Raw genomic sequence first — 26,829 nt, forward strand, 5'->3', positions numbered from 1 at the left:
GAATGCAACAATTAAAGGGGAATTAGCTCAAATGGTAGAGCGCTCGCTTAGCATGTGAGAGGTAGCGGGATCGACGCCCGCATTCTCCACTCGTCTTTCCTTTGTTCTTGTGCTCTGTGGAGGAAATGATGAACAGCTGGATGTAGCAAAGGTGGAAGCAAACTGAAAGAAAGACAGCTCTTTCACATTAGCCTGAAGTCACACTCAAAATTCTTCATGATAGATTCAATCGGCCAAATGAACCTAGTGTAAGCAAATAAAAATATTGCGACAAAAGCATTGTTTGAAAACCCTGCTGGTCAGAAGTGGAATAAGAAATACTAACAAAACACACCAGCACATAAGTTGACATGCAAAGCCGATGAGAATGGGATTCGAACCCATGCTTGCAAAGCACAATGGATTAGCAGTCATCGCCTTAACCACTCGGCCACCTCGTCCTCTCGCTTGTAAGTTTGACCATAAAAAATTCCGTCTTAAACTACAGCTGGTATAATTTCGATCTCAAATTGAAGCCTCATTCGATACAATGGCCTTGCGTGCAGAGGGTATGAATTCATCCTCCTTTCACAAAAATAGAATCATTATTATCTAAATGTGGTTTCATGTAGGGATGTTTGAGGTTGTTTGATTTAAAATTGGGCGAAACAAAAGCAATTGCACTTGGACAAGTCAAATTTAGGGTTGGTGTTATTACAATCTCTTCAGTATATACCCAAATGTGGAAGGCAAATTAGGTCAAATTATAAAGGGCTTGCTTTCCAGGTAAAATGTTTCGGGATTTATGTCCACACTCCTCAGAAATCTTTTAGGTGCTCTTCTGGTGAGAGGCCTTAATGGTCATCTTATAAAGACAAACCAACTAATGTGCAAATTCAAATTTGTTTAAAACGGGAAAAAAATAAGAATCTGCAAAACCATGAAACACTACGGATTTTCCATGTCTCACTGATCGAACGCAAGACTCTACTTGATACATTCAACCACTCTGAGAAAAACCAACAAGCTTCAGTTGTGTGATCAATTACTTTTGATGTATCAAGGAATGGATCGTTTGGTCAGAAATGGTCGTTAATTTGGAAGCGCTAAGAATGCAACAATTAAAGGGGAATTAGCTCAAATGGTAGAGCGCTCGCTTTGCATGTGAGAGGTAGCGGGATCGACGCCCGCATTCTCCACTCGTGTTTCCTTTGTTCTTGTGCTCTGTGGAGGAAATGATGAACAGCTGGATGTAGCAAAGGTGGGTGCAAACTGAAAGAAAGACAGCTCTTTCACATTAGCCTGAAGTCACACTCAAAATTCTTCATGATAGATTCAATCGCCCAAAAGAACCTTGTGTAAAGAAATAAAAATACTGCGACAAAAGCATTGTTTGAAAACCCTGCTGGTCAGAAGTGGAATAAGAAATATTAACAAACAACACATCAGCACACAAGTTGACATGCAAAGCCGACGAGAATGGGATTCGAACCCATGCGTGCAAAGCACAATAGATTAGCAGTCCATCGCCTTAACCACTCGGCCACCTCGTCCTCTCGCTTGCTAGTTTGACCATAAAAATTTCCGTCTTAAACTACAGCTGGTATAATTTCAATCTCAAATTGAAGCCTCATTCGATACAATGGCCTTGCGTGCAGAGGGTATGAATTCATCCTCCTTTCACAAAAATAGAATCATTATTATCTAAATGTGGTTTCATGTAGGGATGTTTGAGGTTGTTTGATTTAAAATTGGGCGAAACAAAAGCAGTTGCACTTGGACAAGTCAAATTTAGGGTTGGTGTTATTACAATCTCTTCAGTATATACCCAAATGTGGAAGGCAAATTAGGTCAAATTATAAAGGGCTTGCTTTCCAGGTAAAATGTTTCGGGATTTATGTCCACACTCCTCAGAAATCTTTTAGGTGCTGTTCTGGTGAGAGGCCTTAATGGTCATCTTATAAAGACAAACCAACTAATGTGCAAATTCAAATTTGTTTAAAAAGGGAAAGAAATAAGAATCTGCAAAACCATGAAACACTACGGATTTTCCATGTCTCACTGATCGAACGCAAGACTCTACTTGATACATTCAACCACTCTGAGAAAAACCAACAAGCTTCAGTTGTGAGATCAATTACTTTTGATGTATCAAGGAATGGATCGTTTGGTCAGAAATGGTCGTTAATTTGGAAGCGCTAAGAATGCAACAATTAAAGGGGAATTAGCTCAAATGGTAGAGCACTCGCTTAGCATGTGAGAGGTAGCGGGATCGACGCCCGCATTCTCCACTCGTCTTTCCTTTGTTCTTGTGCTCTGTGGAGGAAATGATGAACAGCTGGATGTAGTAAAGGTGGAAGCAAACTGAAAGAAAGACAGCTCTTTCACATTAGCCTGAAGTCACACTCAAAATTCTTCATGATAGATTCAATCGCCCAAATGAACCTAGTGTAAGCAAATAAAAATATTGCGACAAAAGCATTGTGTGAAAACCCTGCTGGTCAGAAGTGGAATAAGAAATACTAACAAACAACACACCAGCTCACAAGTTGACATGCAAAGCCGACGAGAATGGGATTCGAACCCATGCGTGCAAAGCACAATGGATTAGCAGTCCATCGCCTTAACCACTCGGCCACCTCGTCCTCTCGCTTGTTAGTTTGACCATAAAAAATTCCGTCTTAAACTACAGCTGGTATAATTTCGATCTCAAATTGAAGCCTCATTCGATACAATGGCCTTGCGTGCAGAGGGTATGAATTCATCCTCCTTTCACAAAAATAGAATCATTATTATCTAAATGTGGTTTCATGTAGGGATGTTTGAGGTTGTTTGATTTAAAATTGGGCGAAACAAAAGCAATTGCACTTGGACAAGTCAAATTTAGGGTTGGTGTTATTACAATCTCTTCAGTATATACCCAAATGTGGAAGGCAAATTAGGTCAAATTATAAAGGGCTTGCTTTCCAGGTAAAATGTGGCGGGATTTATGTCCACACTCCTCAGAAATCTTTTAGGCGCTCTTCTGGTGAGAGTCCTTAATGGTCATCTTATAAAGGCAAACCAACTAATGTGCAAATTCAAATTTGTTTAAAAAGGGAAAGAAATAAGAATCTGCAAAACCATGAAACACTACGGATTTTCCATGTCTCACTAATCGAACGCAAGACTCTACTTGATACATTCAACCACTCTGAGAAAAACCAACAAGCTTCAGTTGTGAGATCAATTACTTTTGATGTATCAAGGAATGGATCGTTTGGTCAGAAATGGTCGTTAATTTGGAAGCGCTAAGAATGCAGCAATTAATGGGGAATTAGCTCAAATGGTAGAGTGCTCGCTTAGCATGTGAGAGGTAGCGGGATCGACGCCCGCATTCTCCACTCGTCTTTCCTTTGTTCTTGTGCTCTGTGGAGGAAATGATGAACAGCTGGATTTGGCCATAAAAATTCCGTCTTAAACTACAGCTGGTATAATTTCGATCTCAAATTGAAGCCTCATTCGATACAATGGCCTTGCGTGCAGAGGGTATGAATTCATCCTCCTTTCACAAAAATAGAATCATTATTATCTAAATGTGGTTTCATGTAGGGATGTTTGAGGTTGTTTGATTTAAAATTGGGCGAAACAAAAGCAGTTGCACTTGGACAAGTCAAATTTAGGGTTGGTGTTATTACAATCTCTTCAGTATATACCCAAATGTGGAAGGCAAATTAGGTCAAATTATAAAGGGCTTGCTTTCCAGGTAAAATGTTTCGGGATTTATGTCCACACTCCTCAGAAATCTTTTAGGTGCTGTTCTGGTGAGAGGCCTTAATGGTCATCTTATAAAGACAAACCAACTAATGTGCAAATTCAAATTTGTTTAAAAAGGGAAAGAAATAAGAATCTGCAAAACCATGAAACACTACGGATTTTCCATGTCTCACTGATCGAACGCAAGACTCTACTTGATACATTCAACCACTCTGAGAAAAACCAACAAGCTTCAGTTGTGAGATCAATTACTTTTGATGTATCAAGGAATGGATCGTTTGGTCAGAAATGGTCGTTAATTTGGAAGCGCTAAGAATGCAACAATTAAAGGGGAATTAGCTCAAATGGTAGAGCGCTCGCTTAGCATGTGAGAGGTAGCGGGATCGACGCCCGCATTCTCCACTCGTCTTTCCTTTGTTCTTGTGCTCTGTGGAGGAAATGATGAACAGCTGGATGTAGCAAAGGTGGAAGCAAACTGAAAGAAAGACAGCTCTTTCACATTAGCCTGAAGTCACACTCAAAATTCTTCATGATAGATTCAATCGCCCAAATGAACCTAGTGTAAGCAAATAAAAATATTGCGACAAAAGCATTGTTTGAAAACCCTGCTGGTCAGAAGTGGAATAAGAAATACTAACAAACAACACACCAGCTCACAAGTTGACATGCAAAGCCGACGAGAATGGGATTCGAACCCATGCGTGCAAAGCACAATGGATTAGCAGTCCATCGCCTTAACCACTCGGCCACCTCGTCCTCTCGCTTGCTAGTTTGACCATAAAAATTTCCGTCTTAAACTACAGCTGGTATAATTTCAATCTCAAATTGAAGCCTCATTCGATACAATGGCCTTGCGTGCAGAGGGTATGAATTCATCCTCCTTTCACAAAAATAGAATCATTATTATCTAAATGTGGTTTCATGTAGGGATGTTTGAGGTTGTTTGATTTAAAATTGGGCGAAACAAAAGCAATTGCACTTGGACAAGTCAAATTTAGGGTTGGTGTTATTACAATCTCTTCAGTATATACCCAAATGTGGAAGGCAAATTAGGTCAAATTATGAAGGGCTTGCTTTCCAGGTAAAATGTGGCGGGATTTATGTCCACACTCCTCAGAAATCTTTTAGGCGCTCTTCTGGTGAGAGTCCTTAATGGTCATCTTATAAAGGCAAACCAACTAATGTGCAAATTCAAATTTGTTTAAAAAGGGAAAGAAATAAGAATCTGCAAAACCATGAAACACTACGGATTTTCCATGTCTCACTAATCGAACGCAAGACTCTACTTGATACATTCAACCACTCTGAGAAAAACCAACAAGCTTCAGTTGTGAGATCAATTACTTTTGATGTATCAAGGAATGGATCGTTTGGTCAGAAATGGTCGTTAATTTGGAAGCGCTAAGAATGCAACAATTAAAGGGGAATTAGCTCAAATGGTAGAGTGCTCGCTTAGCATGTGAGAGGTAGCGGGATCGACGCCCGCATTCTCCACTCGTCTTTCCTTTGTTCTTGTGCTCTGTGGAGGAAATGATGAACAGCTGGATTTGGCAAAGGTGGGTGCAAACTGAAAGAAAGACAGCTCTTTCACATTAGCCTGAAGTCACACTCAAAATTCTTCATGATAGATTCAATCGCCCAAATGAACCTAGTGTAAGCAAATAAAAATATTGCGACAAAAGCATTGTTTGAAAACCCTGCTGGTCAGAAGTGGAATAAGAAATATTAACAAACGACACACCAGTTGACATGCAACGCCGACGAGAATGGGATTCGAACCCATGCGTGCAAAGCACAATGGATTAGCAGTCCATCGCCTTAACCACTCGGCCACCTCGTCCTCTCGCTTGTCAGTTTGACCATAAAAATTCCGTCTTAAACTACAGCTGGTATAATTTCGATCTCAAATTGAAGCCTCATTCGATACAATGGCCTTGCGTGCAGAGGGTATGAATTCATCCTCCTTTCACAAAAATAGAATCATTATTATCTAAATGTGGTTTCATGTAGGGATGTTTGAGGTTGTTTGATTTAAAATTGGGCGAAACAAAAGCAGTTGCACTTGGACAAGTCAAATTTAGGGTTGGTGTTATTACAATCTCTTCAGTATATACCCAAATGTGGAAGGCAAATTAGGTCAAATTATAAAGGGCTTGCTTTCCAGGTAAAATGTTTCGGGATTTATGTCCACACTCCTCAGAAATCTTTTAGGTGCTGTTCTGGTGAGAGGCCTTAATGGTCATCTTATAAAGACAAACCAACTAATGTGCAAATTCAAATTTGTTTAAAAAGGGAAAGAAATAAGAATCTGCAAAACCATGAAACACTACGGATTTTCCATGTCTCACTGATCGAACGCAAGACTCTACTTGATACATTCAACCACTCTGAGAAAAACCAACAAGCTTCAGTTGTGAGATCAATTACTTTTGATGTATCAAGGAATGGATCGTTTGGTCAGAAATGGTCGTTAATTTGGAAGCGCTAAGAATGCAGCAATTAATGGGGAATTAGCTCAAATGGTAGAGTGCTCGCTTAGCATGTGAGAGGTAGCGGGATCGACGCCCGCATTCTCCACTCGTCTTTCCTTTGTTCTTGTGCTCTGTGGAGGAAATGATGAACAGCTGGATTTGGCCATAAAAATTCCGTCTTAAACTACAGCTGGTATAATTTCGATCTCAAATTGAAGCCTCATTCGATACAATGGCCTTGCGTGCACAGGGTATGAATTCATCCTCCTTTCACAAAAATAGAATCATTATTATCTAAATGTGGTTTCATGTAGGGATGTTTGAGGTTGTTTGATTTAAAATTGGGCGAAACAAAAGCAATTGCACTTGGACAAGTCAAATTTAGGGTTGGTGTTATTACAATCTCTTCAGTATATACCCAAATGTGGAAGGCAAATTAGGTCAAATTATGAAGGGCTTGCTTTCCAGGTAAAATGTGGCGGGATTTATGTCCACACTCCTCAGAAATCTTTTAGGCGCTCTTCTGGTGAGAGTCCTTAATGGTCATCTTATAAAGGCAAACCAACTAATGTGCAAATTCAAATTTGTTTAAAAAGGGAAAGAAATAAGAATCTGCAAAACCATGAAACACTACGGATTTTCCATGTCTCACTAATCGAACGCAAGACTCTACTTGATACATTCAACCACTCTGAGAAAAACCAACAAGCTTCAGTTGTGAGATCAATTACTTTTGATGTATCAAGGAATGGATCGTTTGGTCAGAAATGGTCGTTAATTTGGAAGCGCTGAGAATGCAGCAATTAATGGGGAATTAGCTCAAATGGTAGAGTGCTCGCTTAGCATGTGAGAGGTAGCGGGATCGACGCCCGCATTCTCCACTCGTCTTTCCTTTGTTCTTGTGCTCTGTGGAGGAAATGATGAACAGCTGGATTTGGCAAAGGTGGGTGCAAACTGAAAGAAAGACAGCTCTTTCACATTAGCCTGAAGTCACACTCAAAATTCTTCATGATAGATTCAATCGCCCAAATGAACCTAGTGTAAGCAAATAAAAATATTGCGACAAAAGCATTGTTTGAAAACCCTGCTGGTCAGAAGTGGAATAAGAAATATTAACAAACAACACACCAGTTGACATGCAACGCCGACGAGAATGGGATTCGAACCCATGCGTGCAAAGCACAATGGATTAGCAGTCCATCGCCTTAACCACTCGGCCACCTCGTCCTCTCGCTTGTCAGTTTGACCATAAAAATTCCGTCTTAAACTACAGCTGGTATAATTTCGATCTCAAATTGAAGCCTCATTCGATACAATGGCCTTGCGTGCAGAGGGTATGAATTCATCCTCCTTTCACAAAAATAGAATCATTATTATCTAAATGTGGTTTCATGTAGGGATGTTTGAGGTTGTTTGATTTAAAATTGGGCGAAACAAAAGCAGTTGCACTTGGACAAGTCAAATTTAGGGTTGGTGTTATTACAATCTCTTCAGTATATACCCAAATGTGGAAGGCAAATTAGGTCAAATTATAAAGGGCTTGCTTTCCAGGTAAAATGTTTCGGGATTTATGTCCACACTCCTCAGAAATCTTTTAGGTGCTGTTCTGGTGAGAGGCCTTAATGGTCATCTTATAAAGACAAACCAACTAATGTGCAAATTCAAATTTGTTTAAAAAGGGAAAGAAATAAGAATCTGCAAAACCATGAAACACTACGGATTTTCCATGTCTCACTGATCGAACGCAAGACTCTACTTGATACATTCAACCACTCTGAGAAAAACCAACAAGCTTCAGTTGTGAGATCAATTACTTTTGATGTATCAAGGAATGGATCGTTTGGTCAGAAATGGTCGTTAATTTGGAAGCGCTAAGAATGCAGCAATTAATGGGGAATTAGCTCAAATGGTAGAGTGCTCGCTTAGCATGTGAGAGGTAGCGGGATCGACGCCCGCATTCTCCACTCGTCTTTCCTTTGTTCTTGTGCTCTGTGGAGGAAATGATGAACAGCTGGATTTGGCCATAAAAATTCCGTCTTAAACTACAGCTGGTATAATTTCGATCTCAAATTGAAGCCTCATTCGATACAATGGCCTTGCGTGCACAGGGTATGAATTCATCCTCCTTTCACAAAAATAGAATCATTATTATCTAAATGTGGTTTCATGTAGGGATGTTTGAGGTTGTTTGATTTAAAATTGGGCGAAACAAAAGCAGTTGCACTTGGACAAGTCAAATTTAGGGTTGGTGTTATTACAATCTCTTCAGTATATACCCAAATGTGGAAGGCAAATTAGGTCAAATTATAAAGGGCTTGCTTTCCAGGTAAAATGTTTCGGGATTTATGTCCACACTCCTCAGAAATCTTTTAGGTGCTGTTCTGGTGAGAGGCCTTAATGGTCATCTTATAAAGACAAACCAACTAATGTGCAAATTCAAATTTGTTTAAAAAGGGAAAGAAATAAGAATCTGCAAAACCATGAAACACTACGGATTTTCCATGTCTCACTGATCGAACGCAAGACTCTACTTGATACATTCAACCACTCTGAGAAAAACCAACAAGCTTCAGTTGTGAGATCAATTACTTTTGATGTATCAAGGAATGGATCGTTTGGTCAGAAATGGTCGTTAATTTGGAAGCGCTAAGAATGCAACAATTAAAGGGGAATTAGCTCAAATGGTAGAGCGCTCGCTTAGCATGTGAGAGGTAGCGGGATCGACGCCCGCATTCTCCACTCGTCTTTCCTTTGTTCTTGTGCTCTGTGGAGGAAATGATGAACAGCTGGATTTGGCAAAGGTGGGTGCAAACTGAAAGAAAGACAGCTCTTTCACATTAGCCTCAAGTCACACTCAAAATTCTTCATGATAGATACAATCGCCCAAATGAACCTAGTGTAAGCAAATAAAAATATTGCGACAAAAGCATTGTTTGAAAACCCTGCTGGTCAGAAGTGGAATAAGAAATACTAACAAAACACACCAGCACATAAGTTGACATGCAAAGCCGATGAGAATGGGATTCGAACCCATGCTTGCAAAGCACAATGGATTAGCAGTCATCGCCTTAACCACTCGGCCACCTCGTCCTCTCGCTTGTAAGTTTGACCATAAAAAATTCCGTCTTAAACTACAGCTGGTATAATTTCGATCTCAAATTGAAGCCTCATTCGATACAATGGCCTTGCGTGCAGAGGGTATGAATTCATCCTCCTTTCACAAAAATAGAATCATTATTATCTAAATGTGGTTTCATGTAGGGATGTTTGAGGTTGTTTGATTTAAAATTGGGCGAAACAAAAGCAATTGCACTTGGACAAGTCAAATTTAGGGTTGGTGTTATTACAATCTCTTCAGTATATACCCAAATGTGGAAGGCAAATTAGGTCAAATTATAAAGGGCTTGCTTTCCAGGTAAAATGTTTCGGGATTTATGTCCACACTCCTCAGAAATCTTTTAGGTGCTCTTCTGGTGAGAGGCCTTAATGGTCATCTTATAAAGACAAACCAACTAATGTGCAAATTCAAATTTGTTTAAAACGGGAAAGAAATAAGAATCTGCAAAACCATGAAACACTACGGATTTTCCATGTCTCACTGATCGAACGCAAGACTCTACTTGATACATTCAACCACTCTGAGAAAAACCAACAAGCTTCAGTTGTGTGATCAATTACTTTTGATGTATCAAGGAATGGATCGTTTGGTCAGAAATGGTCGTTAATTTGGAAGCGCTAAGAATGCAACAATTAAAGGGGAATTAGCTCAAATGGTAGAGCGCTCGCTTTGCATGTGAGAGGTAGCGGGATCGACGCCCGCATTCTCCACTCGTGTTTCCTTTGTTCTTGTGCTCTGTGGAGGAAATGATGAACAGCTGGATGTAGCAAAGGTGGGTGCAAACTGAAAGAAAGACAGCTCTTTCACATTAGCCTGAAGTCACACTCAAAATTCTTCATGATAGATTCAATCGCCCAAAAGAACCTTGTGTAAAGAAATAAAAATACTGCGACAAAAGCATTGTTTGAAAACCCTGCTGGTCAGAAGTGGAATAAGAAATATTAACAAACAACACATCAGCACACAAGTTGACATGCAAAGCCGACGAGAATGGGATTCGAACCCATGCGTGCAAAGCACAATAGATTAGCAGTCCATCGCCTTAACCACTCGGCCACCTCGTCCTCTCGCTTGCTAGTTTGACCATAAAAATTTCCGTCTTAAACTACAGCTGGTATAATTTCAATCTCAAATTGAAGCCTCATTCGATACAATGGCCTTGCGTGCAGAGGGTATGAATTCATCCTCCTTTCACAAAAATAGAATCATTATTATCTAAATGTGGTTTCATGTAGGGATGTTTGAGGTTGTTTGATTTAAAATTGGGCGAAACAAAAGCAGTTGCACTTGGACAAGTCAAATTTAGGGTTGGTGTTATTACAATCTCTTCAGTATATACCCAAATGTGGAAGGCAAATTAGGTCAAATTATAAAGGGCTTGCTTTCCAGGTAAAATGTTTCGGGATTTATGTCCACACTCCTCAGAAATCTTTTAGGTGCTGTTCTGGTGAGAGGCCTTAATGGTCATCTTATAAAGACAAACCAACTAATGTGCAAATTCAAATTTGTTTAAAAAGGGAAAGAAATAAGAATCTGCAAAACCATGAAACACTACGGATTTTCCATGTCTCACTGATCGAACGCAAGACTCTACTTGATACATTCAACCACTCTGAGAAAAACCAACAAGCTTCAGTTGTGAGATCAATTACTTTTGATGTATCAAGGAATGGATCGTTTGGTCAGAAATGGTCGTTAATTTGGAAGCGCTAAGAATGCAACAATTAAAGGGGAATTAGCTCAAATGGTAGAGCACTCGCTTAGCATGTGAGAGGTAGCGGGATCGACGCCCGCATTCTCCACTCGTCTTTCCTTTGTTCTTGTGCTCTGTGGAGGAAATGATGAACAGCTGGATGTAGTAAAGGTGGAAGCAAACTGAAAGAAAGACAGCTCTTTCACATTAGCCTGAAGTCACACTCAAAATTCTTCATGATAGATTCAATCGCCCAAATGAACCTAGTGTAAGCAAATAAAAATATTGCGACAAAAGCATTGTGTGAAAACCCTGCTGGTCAGAAGTGGAATAAGAAATACTAACAAACAACACACCAGCTCACAAGTTGACATGCAAAGCCGACGAGAATGGGATTCGAACCCATGCGTGCAAAGCACAATGGATTAGCAGTCCATCGCCTTAACCACTCGGCCACCTCGTCCTCTCGCTTGTTAGTTTGACCATAAAAAATTCCGTCTTAAACTACAGCTGGTATAATTTCGATCTCAAATTGAAGCCTCATTCGATACAATGGCCTTGCGTGCAGAGGGTATGAATTCATCCTCCTTTCACAAAAATAGAATCATTATTATCTAAATGTGGTTTCATGTAGGGATGTTTGAGGTTGTTTGATTTAAAATTGGGCGAAACAAAAGCAATTGCACTTGGACAAGTCAAATTTAGGGTTGGTGTTATTACAATCTCTTCAGTATATACCCAAATGTGGAAGGCAAATTAGGTCAAATTATAAAGGGCTTGCTTTCCAGGTAAAATGTGGCGGGATTTATGTCCACACTCCTCAGAAATCTTTTAGGCGCTCTTCTGGTGAGAGTCCTTAATGGTCATCTTATAAAGGCAAACCAACTAATGTGCAAATTCAAATTTGTTTAAAAAGGGAAAGAAATAAGAATCTGCAAAACCATGAAACACTACGGATTTTCCATGTCTCACTAATCGAACGCAAGACTCTACTTGATACATTCAACCACTCTGAGAAAAACCAACAAGCTTCAGTTGTGAGATCAATTACTTTTGATGTATCAAGGAATGGATCGTTTGGTCAGAAATGGTCGTTAATTTGGAAGCGCTAAGAATGCAGCAATTAATGGGGAATTAGCTCAAATGGTAGAGTGCTCGCTTAGCATGTGAGAGGTAGCGGGATCGACGCCCGCATTCTCCACTCGTCTTTCCTTTGTTCTTGTGCTCTGTGGAGGAAATGATGAACAGCTGGATTTGGCCATAAAAATTCCGTCTTAAACTACAGCTGGTATAATTTCGATCTCAAATTGATGCCTCATTCGATACAATGGCCTTGCGTGCAGAGGGTATGAATTCATCCTCCTTTCACAAAAATAGAATCATTATTATCTAAATGTGGTTTCATGTAGGGATGTTTGAGGTTGTTTGATTTAAAATTGGGCGAAACAAAAGCAGTTGCACTTGGACAAGTCAAATTTAGGGTTGGTGTTATTACAATCTCTTCAGTATATACCCAAATGTGGAAGGCAAATTAGGTCAAATTATAAAGGGCTTGCTTTCCAGGTAAAATGTTTCGGGATTTATGTCCACACTCCTCAGAAATCTTTTAGGTGCTGTTCTGGTGAGAGGCCTTAATGGTCATCTTATAAAGACAAACCAACTAATGTGCAAATTCAAATTTGTTTAAAAAGGGAAAGAAATAAGAATCTGCAAAACCATGAAACACTACGGATTTTCCATGTCTCACTGATCGAACGCAAGACTCTACTTGATACATTCAACCACTCTGAGAAAAACCAACAAGCTTCAGTTGTGAGATCAATTACTTTTGATGTATCAAGGAATGGATCGTTTGGTCAGAAATGGTCGTTAATTTGGAAGCGCTAAGAATGCAACAATTAAAGGGGAATTAGCTCAAATGGTAGAGCGCTCGCTTAGCATGTGAGAGGTAGCGGGATCGACGCCCGCATTCTCCACTCGTCTTTCCTTTGTTCTTGTGCTCTGTGGAGGAAATGATGAACAGCTGGATGTAGCAAAGGTGGAAGCAAACTGAAAGAAAGACAGCTCTTTCACATTAGCCTGAAGTCACACTCAAAATTCTTCATGATAGATTCAATCGCCCAAATGAACCTAGTGTAAGCAAATAAAAATATTGCGACAAAAGCATTGTTTGAAAACCCTGCTGGTCAGAAGTGGAATAAGAAATACTAACAAACAACACACCAGCTCACAAGTTGACATGCAAAGCCGACGAGAATGGGATTCGAACCCATGCGTGCAAAGCACAATGGATTAGCAGTCCATCGCCTTAACCACTCGGCCACCTCGTCCTCTCGCTTGCTAGTTTGACCATAAAAATTTCCGTCTTAAACTACAGCTGGTATAATTTCAATCTCAAATTGAAGCCTCATTCGATACAATGGCCTTGCGTGCAGAGGGTATGAATTCATCCTCCTTTCACAAAAATAGAATCATTATTATCTAAATGTGGTTTCATGTAGGGATGTTTGAGGTTGTTTGATTTAAAATTGGGCGAAACAAAAGCAATTGCACTTGGACAAGTCAAATTTAGGGTTGGTGTTATTACAATCTCTTCAGTATATACCCAAATGTGGAAGGCAAATTAGGTCAAATTATGAAGGGCTTGCTTTCCAGGTAAAATGTGGCGGGATTTATGTCCACACTCCTCAGAAATCTTTTAGGCGCTCTTCTGGTGAGAGTCCTTAATGGTCATCTTATAAAGGCAAACCAACTAATGTGCAAATTCAAATTTGTTTAAAAAGGGAAAGAAATAAGAATCTGCAAAACCATGAAACACTACGGATTTTCCATGTCTCACTAATCGAACGCAAGACTCTACTTGATACATTCAACCACTCTGAGAAAAACCAACAAGCTTCAGTTGTGAGATCAATTACTTTTGATGTATCAAGGAATGGATCGTTTGGTCAGAAATGGTCGTTAATTTGGAAGCGCTAAGAATGCAACAATTAAAGGGGAATTAGCTCAAATGGTAGAGTGCTCGCTTAGCATGTGAGAGGTAGCGGGATCGACGCCCGCATTCTCCACTCGTCTTTCCTTTGTTCTTGTGCTCTGTGGAGGAAATGATGAACAGCTGGATTTGGCAAAGGTGGGTGCAAACTGAAAGAAAGACAGCTCTTTCACATTAGCCTGAAGTCACACTCAAAATTCTTCATGATAGATTCAATCGCCCAAATGAACCTAGTGTAAGCAAATAAAAATATTGCGACAAAAGCATTGTTTGAAAACCCTGCTGGTCAGAAGTGGAATAAGAAATATTAACAAACGACACACCAGTTGACATGCAACGCCGACGAGAATGGGATTCGAACCCATGCGTGCAAAGCACAATGGATTAGCAGTCCATCGCCTTAACCACTCGGCCACCTCGTCCTCTCGCTTGTCAGTTTGACCATAAAAATTCCGTCTTAAACTACAGCTGGTATAATTTCGATCTCAAATTGAAGCCTCATTCGATACAATGGCCTTGCGTGCAGAGGGTATGAATTCATCCTCCTTTCACAAAAATAGAATCATTATTATCTAAATGTGGTTTCATGTAGGGATGTTTGAGGTTGTTTGATTTAAAATTGGGCGAAACAAAAGCAGTTGCACTTGGACAAGTCAAATTTAGGGTTGGTGTTATTACAATCTCTTCAGTATATACCCAAATGTGGAAGGCAAATTAGGTCAAATTATAAAGGGCTTGCTTTCCAGGTAAAATGTTTCGGGATTTATGTCCACACTCCTCAGAAATCTTTTAGGTGCTGTTCTGGTGAGAGGCCTTAATGGTCATCTTATAAAGACAAACCAACTAATGTGCAAATTCAAATTTGTTTAAAAAGGGAAAGAAATAAGAATCTGCAAAACCATGAAACACTACGGATTTTCCATGTCTCACTGATCGAACGCAAGACTCTACTTGATACATTCAACCACTCTGAGAAAAACCAACAAGCTTCAGTTGTGAGATCAATTACTTTTGATGTATCAAGGAATGGATCGTTTGGTCAGAAATGGTCGTTAATTTGGAAGCGCTAAGAATGCAGCAATTAATGGGGAATTAGCTCAAATGGTAGAGTGCTCGCTTAGCATGTGAGAGGTAGCGGGATCGACGCCCGCATTCTCCACTCGTCTTTCCTTTGTTCTTGTGCTCTGTGGAGGAAATGATGAACAGCTGGATTTGGCCATAAAAATTCCGTCTTAAACTACAGCTGGTATAATTTCGATCTCAAATTGAAGCCTCATTCGATACAATGGCCTTGCGTGCACAGGGTATGAATTCATCCTCCTTTCACAAAAATAGAATCATTATTATCTAAATGTGGTTTCATGTAGGGATGTTTGAGGTTGTTTGATTTAAAATTGGGCGAAACAAAAGCAATTGCACTTGGACAAGTCAAATTTAGGGTTGGTGTTATTACAATCTCTTCAGTATATACCCAAATGTGGAAGGCAAATTAGGTCAAATTATGAAGGGCTTGCTTTCCAGGTAAAATGTGGCGGGATTTATGTCCACACTCCTCAGAAATCTTTTAGGCGCTCTTCTGGTGAGAGTCCTTAATGGTCATCTTATAAAGGCAAACCAACTAATGTGCAAATTCAAATTTGTTTAAAAAGGGAAAGAAATAAGAATCTGCAAAACCATGAAACACTACGGATTTTCCATGTCTCACTAATCGAACGCAAGACTCTACTTGATACATTCAACCACTCTGAGAAAAACCAACAAGCTTCAGTTGTGAGATCAATTACTTTTGATGTATCAAGGAATGGATCGTTTGGTCAGAAATGGTCGTTAATTTGGAAGCGCTGAGAATGCAGCAATTAATGGGGAATTAGCTCAAATGGTAGAGTGCTCGCTTAGCATGTGAGAGGTAGCGGGATCGACGCCCGCATTCTCCACTCGTCTTTCCTTTGTTCTTGTGCTCTGTGGAGGAAATGATGAACAGCTGGATTTGGCAAAGGTGGGTGCAAACTGAAAGAAAGACAGCTCTTTCACATTAGCCTGAAGTCACACTCAAAATTCTTCATGATAGATTCAATCGCCCAAATGAACCTAGTGTAAGCAAATAAAAATATTGCGACAAAAGCATTGTTTGAAAACCCTGCTGGTCAGAAGTGGAATAAGAAATATTAACAAACGACACACCAGTTGACATGCAACGCCGACGAGAATGGGATTCGAACCCATGCGTGCAAAGCACAATGGATTAGCAGTCCATCGCCTTAACCACTCGGCCACCTCGTCCTCTCGCTTGTCAGTTTGACCATAAAAATTCCGTCTTAAACTACAGCTGGTATAATTTCGATCTCAAATTGAAGCCTCATTCGATACAATGGCCTTGCGTGCAGAGGGTATGAATTCATCCTCCTTTCACAAAAATAGAATCATTATTATCTAAATGTGGTTCCATGTAGGGATGTTTGAGGTTGTTTGATTTAAAATTGGGCGAAACAAAAGCAGTTGCACTTGGACAAGTCAAATTTAGGGTTGGTGTTATTACAATCTCTTCAGTATATACCCAAATGTGGAAGGCAAATTAGGTCAAATTATAAAGGGCTTGCTTTCCAGGTAAAATGTTTCGGGATTTATGTCCACACTCCTCAGAAATCTTTTAGGTGCTGTTCTGGTGAGAGGCCTTAATGGTCATCTTATAAAGACAAACCAACTAATGTGCAAATTCAAATTTGTTTAAAAAGGGAAAGAAATAAGAATCTGCAAAACCATGAAACACTACGGATTTTCCATGTCTCACTGATCGAACGCAAGACTCTACTTGATACATTCAACCACTCTGAGAAAAACCAACAAGCTTCAGTTGTGAGATCAATTACTTTTGATGTATCAAGGAATGGATCGTTTGGTCAGAAATGGTCGTTAATTTGGAAGCGCTAAGAATGCAGCAATTAATGGGGAATTAGCTCAAATGGTAGAGTGCTCGCTTAGCATGTGAGAGGTAGCGGGATCGACGCCCGCATTCTCCACTCGTCTTTCCTTTGTTCTTGTGCTCTGTGGAGGAAATGATGAACAGCTGGATTTGGCCATAAAAATTCCGTCTTAAACTACAGCTGGTATAATTTCGATCTCAAATTGAAGCCTCATTCGATACAATGGCCTTGCGTGCACAGGGTATGAATTCATCCTCCTTTCACAAAAATAGAATCATTATTATCTAAATGTGGTTTCATGTAGGGATGTTTGAGGTTGTTTGATTTAAAATTGGGCGAAACAAAAGCAGTTGCACTTGGACAAGTCAAATTTAGGGTTGGTGTTATTACAATCTCTTCAGTATATACCCAAATGTGGAAGGCAAATTAGGTCAAATTATAAAGGGCTTGCTTTCCAGGTAAAATGTTTCGGGATTTATGTCCACACTCCTCAGAAATCTTTTAGGTGCTGTTCTGGTGAGAGGCCTTAATGGTCATCTTATAAAGACAAACCAACTAATGTGCAAATTCAAATTTGTTTAAAAAGGGAAAGAAATAAGAATCTGCAAAACCATGAAACACTACGGATTTTCCATGTCTCACTGATCGAACGCAAGACTCTACTTGATACATTCAACCACTCTGAGAAAAACCAACAAGCTTCAGTTGTGAGATCAATTACTTTTGATGTATCAAGGAATGGATCGTTTGGTCAGAAATGGTCGTTAATTTGGAAGCGCTAAGAATGCAGCAATTAATGGGGAATTAGCTCAAATGGTAGAGCGCTCGCTTTGCATGTGAGAGGTAGCGGGATCGACGCCCGCATTCTCCACTCGTCTTTCCTTTGTTCTTGTGCTCTGTGGAGGAAATGATGAACAGCTGGATTTGGCAAAGGTGGGTGCAAACTGAAAGAAAGACAGCTCTTTCACATTAGCCTGAAGTCACACTCAAAATTCTTCATGATAGATTCAATCGCCCAAATGAACCTAGTGTAAGCAAATAAAAATATTGCGACAAAAGCATTGTTTGAAAACCCTGCTGGTCAGAAGTGGAATAAGAAATATTAACAAACAACACACCAGTTGACACGCAACGCCGACGAGAATGGGATTCGAACCCATGCGTGCAAAGCACAATGGATTAGCAGTCCATCGCCTTAACCACTCGGCCACCTCGTCCTCTCGCTTGTCAGTTTGACCATAAAAATTCCGTCTTAAACTACAGCTGGTATAATTTCGATCTCAAATTGAAGCCTCATTCGATACAATGGCCTTGCGTGCAGAGGGTATGAATTCATCCTCCTTTCACAAAAATAGAATCATTATTATCTAAATGTGGTTTCATGTAGGGATGTTTGAGGTTGTTTGATTTAAAATTGGGCGAAACAAAAGCAGTTGCACTTGGACAAGTCAAATTTAGGGTTGGTGTTATTACAATCTCTTCAGTATATACCCAAATGTGGAAGGCAAATTAGGTCAAATTATAAAGGGCTTGCTTTCCAGGTAAAATGTTTCGGGATTTATATCCACACTCCTCAGAAATCTTTTAGGTGCTGTTCTGGTGAGAGGCCTTAATGGTCATCTTATAAAGACAAACCAACTAATGTGCAAATTCAAATTTGTTTAAAAAGGGAAAGAAATAAGAATCTGCAAAACCATGAAACACTACGGATTTTCCATGTCTCACTGATCGAACGCAAGACTCTACTTGATACATTCAACCACTCTGAGAAAAACCAACAAGCTTCAGTTGTGAGATCAATTACTTTTGATGTATCAAGGAATGGATCGTTTGGTCAGAAATGGTCGTTAATTTGGAAGCGCTAAGAATGCAGCAATTAATGGGGAATTAGCTCAAATGGTAGAGTGCTCGCTTAGCATGTGAGAGGTAGCGGGATCGACGCCCGCATTCTCCACTCGTGTTTCCTTTGTTCTTGTGCTCTGTGGAGGAAATGATGAACAGCTGGATTTTGCAAAGGTGGGTGCAAACTGAAAGAAAGACAGCTCTTTCACATTAGCCTGAAGTCACACTCAAAATTCTTCATGATAGATTCAATCGCCCAAATGAACCTAGTGTAAGCAAATAAAAATATTGCGACAAAAGCATTGTGTGAAAACCCTGCTGGTCAGAAGTGGAATAAGAAATACTAACAAACAACACACCAGCTCACAAGTTGACATGCAAAGCCGACGAGAATGGGATTCGAACCCATGCGTGCAAAGCACAATGGATTAGCAGTCCATCGCCTTAACCACTCGGCCACCTCGTCCTCTCGCTTGTTAGTTTGACCATAAAAATTTCCGTCTTAAACTACAGCTGGTATAATTTCAATCTCAAATTGAAGCCTCATTCGATACAATGGCCTTGCGTGCAGAGGGTATGAATTCATCCTCCTTTCACAAAAATAGAATCATTATTATCTAAATGTGGTTTCATGTAGGGATGTTTGAGGTTGTTTGATTTAAAATTGGGCGAAACAAAAGCAATTGCACTTGGACAAGTCAAATTTAGGGTTGGTGTTATTACAATCTCTTCAGTATATACCCAAATGTGGAAGGCAAATTAGGTCAAATTATAAAGGGCTTGCTTTCCAGGTAAAATGTGGCGGGATTTATGTCCACACTCCTCAGAAATCTTTTAGGCGCTCTTCTGGTGAGAGTCCTTAATGGTCATCTTATAAAGGCAAACCAACTAATGTGCAAATTCAAATTTGTTTAAAAAGGGAAAGAAATAAGAATCTGCAAAACCATGAAACACTACGGATTTTCCATGTCTCACTAATCGAACGCAAGACTCTAATTGATACATTCAACCACTCTGAGAAAAACCAACAAGCTTCAGTTGTGAGATCAATTACTTTTGATGTATCAAGGAATGGATCGTTTGGTCAGAAATGGTCGTTAATTTGGAAGCGCTAAGAATGCAGCAATTAATGGGGAATTAGCTCAAATGGTAGAGTGCTCGCTTAGCATGTGAGAGGTAGCGGGATCGACGCCCGCATTCTCCACTCGTGTTTCCTTTGTTCTTGTGCTCTGTGGAGGAAATGATGAACAGCTGGATGTAGCAAAGGTGGGTGCAAACTGAAAGAAAGACAGCTCTTTCACATTAGCCTGAAGTCACACTCAAAATTCTTCATGATAGATTCAATCGCCCAAAAGAACCTAGTGTAAAGAAATAAAAATATTGCGACAAAAGCATTGTGTGAAAACCCTGCTGGTCAGAAGTGGAATAAGAAATATTAACAAACAACACACCAGCTCACAAGTTGACATGCAAAGCCGACGAGAATGGGATTCGAACCCATGCGTGCAAAGCACAATGGATTAGCAGTCCATCGCCTTAACCACTCGGCCACCTCGTCCTCTCGCTTGTTAGTTTGACCATAAAAATTTCCGTCTTAAACTACAGCTGGTATAATTTCAATCTCAAATTGAAGCCTCATTCGATACAATGGCCTTGCGTGCAGAGGGTATGAATTCATCCTCCTTTCACAAAAATAGAATCATTATTATCTAAATGTGGTTTCATGTAGGGATGTTTGAGGTTGTTTGATTTAAAATTGGGCGAAACAAAAGCAATTGCACTTGGACAAGTCAAATTTAGGGTTGGTGTTATTACAATCTCTTCAGTATATACCCAAATGTGGAAGGCAAATTAGGTCAAATTATAAAGGGCTTGCTTTCCAGGTAAAATGTGGCGGGATTTATGTCCACACTCCTCAGAAATCTTTTAGGCGCTCTTCTGGTGAGAGTCCTTAATGGTCATCTTATAAAGGCAAACCAACTAATGTGCAAATTCAAATTTGTTTAAAAAGGGAAAGAAATAAGAATCTGCAAAACCATGAAACACTACGGATTTTCCATGTCTCACTAATCGAACGCAAGACTCTAATTGATACATTCAACCACTCTGAGAAAAACCAACAAGCTTCAGTTGTGAGATCAATTACTTTTGATGTATCAAGGAATGGATCGTTTGGTCAGAAATGGTCGTTAATTTGGAAGCGCTAAGAATGCAGCAATTAATGGGGAATTAGCTCAAATGGTAGAGTGCTCGCTTAGCATGTGAGAGGTAGCGGGATCGACGCCCGCATTCTCCACTCGTCTTTCCTTTGTTCTTGTGCTCTGTGGAGGAAATGATGAACAGCTGGATTTGGCCATAAAAATTCCGTCTTAAACTACAGCTGGTATAATTTCAATCTCAAATTGAAGCCTCATTCGATACAATGGCCTTGCGTGCAGAGGGTATGAATTCATCCTCCTTTCACAAAAATAGAATCATTATTATCTAAATGTGGTTTCATGTAGGGATGTTTGAGGTTGTTTGATTTAAAATTGGGCGAAACAAAAGCAGTTGCACTTGGACAAGTCAAATTTAGGGTTGGTGTTATTACAATCTCTTCAGTATATACCCAAATGTGGAAGGCAAATTAGGTCAAATTATAAAGGGCTTGCTTTCCAGGTAAAATGTTTCGGGATTTATGTCCACACTCCTCAGAAATCTTTTAGGTGCTGTTCTGGTGAGAGGCCTTAATGGTCATCTTATAAAGACAAACCAACTAATGTGCAAATTCAAATTTGTTTAAAAAGGGAAAGAAATAAGAATCTGCAAAACCATGAAACACTACGGATTTTCCATGTCTCACTGATCGAACGCAAGACTCTACTTGATACATTCAACCACTCTGAGAAAAACCAACAAGCTTCAGTTGTGAGATCAATTACTTTTGATGTATCAAGGAATGGATCGTTTGGTCAGAAATGGTCGTTAATTTGGAAGCGCTAAGAATGCAACAATTAAAGGGGAATTAGCTCAAATGGTAGAGCGCTCGCTTAGCATGTGAGAGGTAGCGGGATCGACGCCCGCATTCTCCACTCGTGTTTCCTTTGTTCTTGTGCTCTGTGGAGGAAATGATGAACAGCTGGATGTAGCAAAGGTGGAAGCAAACTGAAAGAAAGACAGCTCTTTCACATTAGCCTGAAGTCACACTCAAAATTCTTCATGATAGATTCAATCGGCCAAATGAACCTAGTGTAAGCAAATAAAAATATTGCGACAAAAGCATTGTTTGAAAACCCTGCTGGTCAGAAGTGGAATAAGAAATACTAACAAACAACACACCAGCTCACAAGTTGACATGCAAAGCCGACGAGAATGGGATTCGAACCCATGCGTGCAAAGCACAATGGATTAGCAGTCCATCGCCTTAACCACTCGGCCACCTCGTCCTCTCGCTTGTTAGTTTGACCATAAAAAATTCCGTCTGAAACTACAGCTGGTATAATTTCAATCTCAAATTGAAGCCTCATTCGATACAATGGCCTTGCGTGCACAGGGTATGAATTCATCCTCCTTTCACAAAAATAGAATCATTATTATCTAAATGTGGTTTCATTTAGGGATGTTTGAGGTTGTTTGATTTAAAATTGGGCGAAACAAAAGCAATTGCACTTGGACAAGTCAAATTTAGGGTTGGTGTTATTACAATCTCTTCAGTATATACCCAAATGTGGAAGGCAAATTAGGTCAAATTATAAAGGGCTTGCTTTCCAGGTAAAATGTTTCGGGATTTATGTCCACACTCCTCAGAAATCTTTTAGGTGCTGTTCTGGTGAGAGGCCTTAATGGTCATCTTATAAAGACAAACCAACTAATGTGCAAATTCAAATTTGTTTAAAAAGGGAAAGAAATAAGAATCTGCAAAACCATGAAACACTACGGATTTTCCATGTCTCACTAATCGAACGCAAGACTCTACTTGATACATTCAACCACTCTGAGAAAAACCAACAAGCTTCAGTTGTGAGATCAATTACTTTTGATGTATCAAGGAATGGATCGTTTGGTCAGAAATGGTCGTTAATTTGGAAGCGCTAAGAATGCAACAATTAAAGGGGAATTAGCTCAAATGGTAGAGCGCTCGCTTTGCATGTGAGAGGTAGCGGGATCGACGCCCGCATTCTCCACTCGTGTTTCCTTTGTTCTTGTGCTCTGTGGAGGAAATGATGAACAGCTGGATGTAGCAAAGGTGGGTGCAAACTGAAAGAAAGACAGCTCTTTCACATTAGCCTGAAGTCACACTCAAAATTCTTCATGATAGATTCAATCGCCCAAAAGAACCTAGTGTAAAGAAATAAAAATATTGCGACAAAAGCATTGTTTGAAAACCCTGCTGGTCAGAAGTGGAATAAGAAATATTAACAAACAACACATCAGCACACAAGTTGACATGCAAAGCCGACGAGAATGGGATTCGAACCCATGCGTGCAAAGCACAATAGATTAGCAGTCCATCGCCTTAACCACTCGGCCACCTCGTCCTCTCGCTTGCTAGTTTGACCATAAAAATTTCCGTCTTAAACTACAGCTGGTATAATTTCAATCTCAAATTGAAGCCTCATTCGATACAATGGCCTTGCGTGCAGAGGGTATGAATTCATCCTCCTTTCACAAAAATAGAATCATTATTATCTAAATGTGGTTTCATGTAGGGATGTTTGAGGTTGTTTGATTTAAAATTGGGCGAAACAAAAGCAGTTGCACTTGGACAAGTCAAATTTAGGGTTGGTGTTATTACAATCTCTTCAGTATATACCCAAATGTGGAAGGCAAATTAGGTCAAATTATAAAGGGCTTGCTTTCCAGGTAAAATGTTTCGGGATTTATGTCCACACTCCTCAGAAATCTTTTAGGTGCTCTTCTGGTGAGAGGCCTTAATGGTCATCTTATAAAGACAAACCAACTAATGTGCAAATTCAAATTTGTTTAAAAAGGGAAAGAAATAAGAATCTGCAAAACCATGAAACACTACGGATTTTCCATGTCTCACTGATCGAACGCAAGACTCTACTTGATACATTCAACCACTCTGAGAAAAACCAACAAGCTTCAGTTGTGAGATCAATTACTTTTGATGTATCAAGGAATGGATCGTTTGGTCAGAAATGGTCGTTAATTTGGAAGCGCTAAGAATGCAACAATTAAAGGGGAATTAGCTCAAATGGTAGAGCGCTCGCTTTGCATGTGAGAGGTAGCGGGATCGACGCCCGCATTCTCCACTCGTCTTTCCTTTGTTCTTGTGCTCTGTGGAGGAAATGATGAACAGCTGGATTTGGCAAAGGTGGGTGCAAACTATAAGAAAGACAGCTCTTTCACATTAGCCTGAAGTCACACTCAAAATTCTTCATGATAGATTCAATCGGCCAAATGAACCTAGTGTAAGCAAATAAAAATATTGCGACAAAAGCATTGTTTGAAAACCCTGCTGGTCAGAAGTGGAATAAGAAATATTAACAAACAACACACCAGCTGACGAGAAAAGGATTCGAACCCATGCGTGCAAAGCACAATGGATTAGCAGTCCATCGCCTTAACCACTCGGCCACCTCTTCCTCTCGCTTGTTAGTTTGACCATAAAAATTTCCGTCTTAAACTACAGCTGGTATAATTTCAATCTCAAATTGAAGCCTCATTCGATACAATGGCCTTGCGTGCAGAGGGTATGAATTCATCCTCCTTTCACAAAAATAGAATCATTATTATCTAAATGTGGTTTCATGTAGGGATGTTTGAGGTTGTTTGATTTAAAATTGGGCGAAACAAAAGCAATTGCACTTGGACAAGTCAAATTTAGGGTTGGTGTTATTACAATCTCTTCAGTATATACCCAAATGTGGAAGGCAAATTAGGTCAAATTATAAAGGGCTTGCTTTCCAGGTAAAATGTGGCGGGATTTATGTCCACACTCCTCAGAAATCTTTTAGGCGCTCTTCTGGTGAGAGGACTTAATAGTCATCTTATAAAGACAAACCAACTAATGAGCAAATTCAAATTTGTTTAAAAAGGGAAAGAAATAAGAATCTGCAAAACCATGAAACACTACGGATTTTCCATGTCTCACTGATCGAACGCAAGACTCTACTTGATACATTCAACCACTCTGAGAAAAACCAACAAGCTTCAGTTGTGAGATCTATTACTTTTGATGTATCAAGGAATGGATCGTTTGGTCAGAAATGGTCGTTAATTTGGAAGCGCTAAGAATACAACAATTAAAGGGGAATTAGCTCAAATGGTAGAGCGCTCGCTTAGCATGTGAGAGGTAGCGTGATCGACGCCCGCATTCTCCACTCGTCTTTCCTTTGTTCTTGTGCTCTGTGGAGGAAATGATGAACAGCTGGATTTGGCAAAGGTGGGTGCAAACTGAAAGAAAGACAGCTCTTTCACATTAGCCTCAAGTCACACTCAAAATTCTTCATGATAGATTCAATCGCCCAAATGAACCTAGTGTAAGCAAATAAAAATATTGCGACAAAAGCATTGTTTGAAAACCCTGCTGGTCAGAAGTGGATTAAGAAATATTATCAAACAACACACCAGCACACCAGTTGACATGCAAAGCCGACGAGAATGGGATTCGAACCCATGCGTGCAAAGCACAATGGATTAGCAGTCCATCGCCTTAACCACTCGGCCACCTCATCCTCTCGCTTCTTAGTTTGACCATAAAAATTTCCGTCTTAAACTACAGCTGGTATAATTTCAATCTCAAATTGAAGCCTCATTCGATACAATGGCCTTGCGTGCAGAGGGTATGAATTCATCCTCCTTTCACAAAAATAGAATCATTATTATCTAAATATGGGTCCTTTTAGGGATGTTTGAGGTTGTTTGATTTAAAATTGGGCGAAACAAAAGCAGTTGCACTTGGGCAAGTCAAATTTAGGGTTGGTGTTATTACAATCTCTTCAGTATATACCCAAATGTGGAAGGCAAATTAGGTCAAATTATAAAGGGCTTGCTTTCCAGGTAAAATGTTTCGGGATTTATGTCCACACTCCTCAGAAATCTTTTAGGTGCTCTTCTGGTGAGAAGCCTTAATGGTCATCTTATAAAGACAAACCAACTAATGTGCAAATTCAAATTTGTTTAAAAAGGGAAAGAAATAAGAATCTGCAAAACCATGAAACACTACGGATTTTCCATGTCTCACTGATCGAACGCAAAACTCTACTTGATACATTCAACCACTCTGAGAAAAACCAACAAGCTTCAGTTGTGAGATCTATTCTTTTTGATGTATCAAGGAATGGATCGTTTGGTCAGAAATGGTTGTTAATTTGGAAGCGCTAAGAATGCAACAATTGAAGGGGAATTAGCTCAAATGGTAGAGCGCTCGCTGTGCATGTGAGAGGTAGCGGGATCGACGCCCGCATTCTCCACTCGTCTTTCCTTTGTTCTTGTGCTCTGTGGAGGAAATGATGAACAGCTGGATTTGGCAAAGGTGGGTGCAAACTGAAAGAAAGACAGCTCTTTCACATTAGCCTGAAGTCACACTCAAAATTCTTCATCATAGATTCAATCGCCCAAATGAACATAGTGTAAGCAAATAAAAATATTGCGACAAAAGCATTGTTTGAAAACCCTGCTTGTAAGAAGTGGAATCAGAAATATTAACAAACAACACACCAGCACACAAGTTGACATGCAAAGCCGATAAGAATGGGATTCGAACCCATGCGTGCAAAGCACAATGGATTAGCAGTCCATCGCCTTAACCGCTCGGGGGGGGGAAGAGTAAAAAGGGGGGAAAGAGAGAAATAAAAGGAGGAACAAAGGAGGAGAACGTACACTATATATATTTTTTATCTACTCTTCTATCTTCCCAACATTGTTTACACACAGATCTGCACTTATTGCAAGGTTTATCATCACTTTAACTGTCATGTCTCTTGCGGGATACGAACCAGTGCTGTGGCAATATCACTTGCATCTTAGCTTGCTCTCTCGTCTCGTAATGTATTTTGGGTAACGTAGTCATTTTTAACACAGGAACTCTTTTTCCATACAAATCACCAAAG

The 26,829-nt window shown here is 39.8% G+C and overlaps 17 non-coding genes across 17 annotated transcripts; all 17 read right to left on the minus strand.

Annotated features, from left to right (window-relative positions):
- Positions 1–1,450: 1,450 nt before the first annotated feature.
- trnas-gcu (transfer RNA serine (anticodon GCU)) lies at positions 1,451–1,532 on the minus strand. Its single transcript has one exon. It is a non-coding gene; the product is annotated as a tRNA-Ser (tRNA).
- Positions 1,533–2,542: 1,010 nt separating this feature from the next.
- trnas-gcu (transfer RNA serine (anticodon GCU)) lies at positions 2,543–2,624 on the minus strand. The gene has a single exon. It is a non-coding gene; the product is annotated as a tRNA-Ser (tRNA).
- A 1,785-nt stretch (positions 2,625–4,409) lies between these two features.
- trnas-gcu (transfer RNA serine (anticodon GCU)) lies at positions 4,410–4,491 on the minus strand. The gene has a single exon. It is a non-coding gene; the product is annotated as a tRNA-Ser (tRNA).
- A 1,002-nt stretch (positions 4,492–5,493) lies between these two features.
- On the minus strand, positions 5,494–5,575 carry trnas-gcu (transfer RNA serine (anticodon GCU)). The gene has a single exon. It is a non-coding gene; the product is annotated as a tRNA-Ser (tRNA).
- Positions 5,576–7,351: 1,776 nt separating this feature from the next.
- On the minus strand, positions 7,352–7,433 carry trnas-gcu (transfer RNA serine (anticodon GCU)). The gene has a single exon. It is a non-coding gene; the product is annotated as a tRNA-Ser (tRNA).
- A 2,873-nt stretch (positions 7,434–10,306) lies between these two features.
- Positions 10,307–10,388, minus strand: trnas-gcu (transfer RNA serine (anticodon GCU)). Its single transcript has one exon. It is a non-coding gene; the product is annotated as a tRNA-Ser (tRNA).
- Positions 10,389–11,398: 1,010 nt separating this feature from the next.
- Positions 11,399–11,480, minus strand: trnas-gcu (transfer RNA serine (anticodon GCU)). Its single transcript has one exon. It is a non-coding gene; the product is annotated as a tRNA-Ser (tRNA).
- A 1,785-nt stretch (positions 11,481–13,265) lies between these two features.
- On the minus strand, positions 13,266–13,347 carry trnas-gcu (transfer RNA serine (anticodon GCU)). Its single transcript has one exon. It is a non-coding gene; the product is annotated as a tRNA-Ser (tRNA).
- Positions 13,348–14,349: 1,002 nt separating this feature from the next.
- trnas-gcu (transfer RNA serine (anticodon GCU)) lies at positions 14,350–14,431 on the minus strand. Its single transcript has one exon. It is a non-coding gene; the product is annotated as a tRNA-Ser (tRNA).
- Positions 14,432–16,207: 1,776 nt separating this feature from the next.
- Positions 16,208–16,289, minus strand: trnas-gcu (transfer RNA serine (anticodon GCU)). Its single transcript has one exon. It is a non-coding gene; the product is annotated as a tRNA-Ser (tRNA).
- A 1,776-nt stretch (positions 16,290–18,065) lies between these two features.
- On the minus strand, positions 18,066–18,147 carry trnas-gcu (transfer RNA serine (anticodon GCU)). The gene has a single exon. It is a non-coding gene; the product is annotated as a tRNA-Ser (tRNA).
- A 1,009-nt stretch (positions 18,148–19,156) lies between these two features.
- Positions 19,157–19,238, minus strand: trnas-gcu (transfer RNA serine (anticodon GCU)). Its single transcript has one exon. It is a non-coding gene; the product is annotated as a tRNA-Ser (tRNA).
- A 1,010-nt stretch (positions 19,239–20,248) lies between these two features.
- Positions 20,249–20,330, minus strand: trnas-gcu (transfer RNA serine (anticodon GCU)). The gene has a single exon. It is a non-coding gene; the product is annotated as a tRNA-Ser (tRNA).
- Positions 20,331–22,115: 1,785 nt separating this feature from the next.
- On the minus strand, positions 22,116–22,197 carry trnas-gcu (transfer RNA serine (anticodon GCU)). Its single transcript has one exon. It is a non-coding gene; the product is annotated as a tRNA-Ser (tRNA).
- A 1,010-nt stretch (positions 22,198–23,207) lies between these two features.
- trnas-gcu (transfer RNA serine (anticodon GCU)) lies at positions 23,208–23,289 on the minus strand. Its single transcript has one exon. It is a non-coding gene; the product is annotated as a tRNA-Ser (tRNA).
- Positions 23,290–24,278: 989 nt separating this feature from the next.
- trnas-gcu (transfer RNA serine (anticodon GCU)) lies at positions 24,279–24,360 on the minus strand. The gene has a single exon. It is a non-coding gene; the product is annotated as a tRNA-Ser (tRNA).
- A 1,010-nt stretch (positions 24,361–25,370) lies between these two features.
- On the minus strand, positions 25,371–25,452 carry trnas-gcu (transfer RNA serine (anticodon GCU)). Its single transcript has one exon. It is a non-coding gene; the product is annotated as a tRNA-Ser (tRNA).
- Between the last annotated feature and the right edge of the window lie 1,377 nt (positions 25,453–26,829).

Source organism: Odontesthes bonariensis, chromosome 11, assembly GCF_027942865.1.
Source record: "Odontesthes bonariensis isolate fOdoBon6 chromosome 11, fOdoBon6.hap1, whole genome shotgun sequence".
In the NCBI taxonomy this organism is placed as follows: domain Eukaryota; kingdom Metazoa; phylum Chordata; class Actinopteri; order Atheriniformes; family Atherinopsidae; genus Odontesthes; species Odontesthes bonariensis.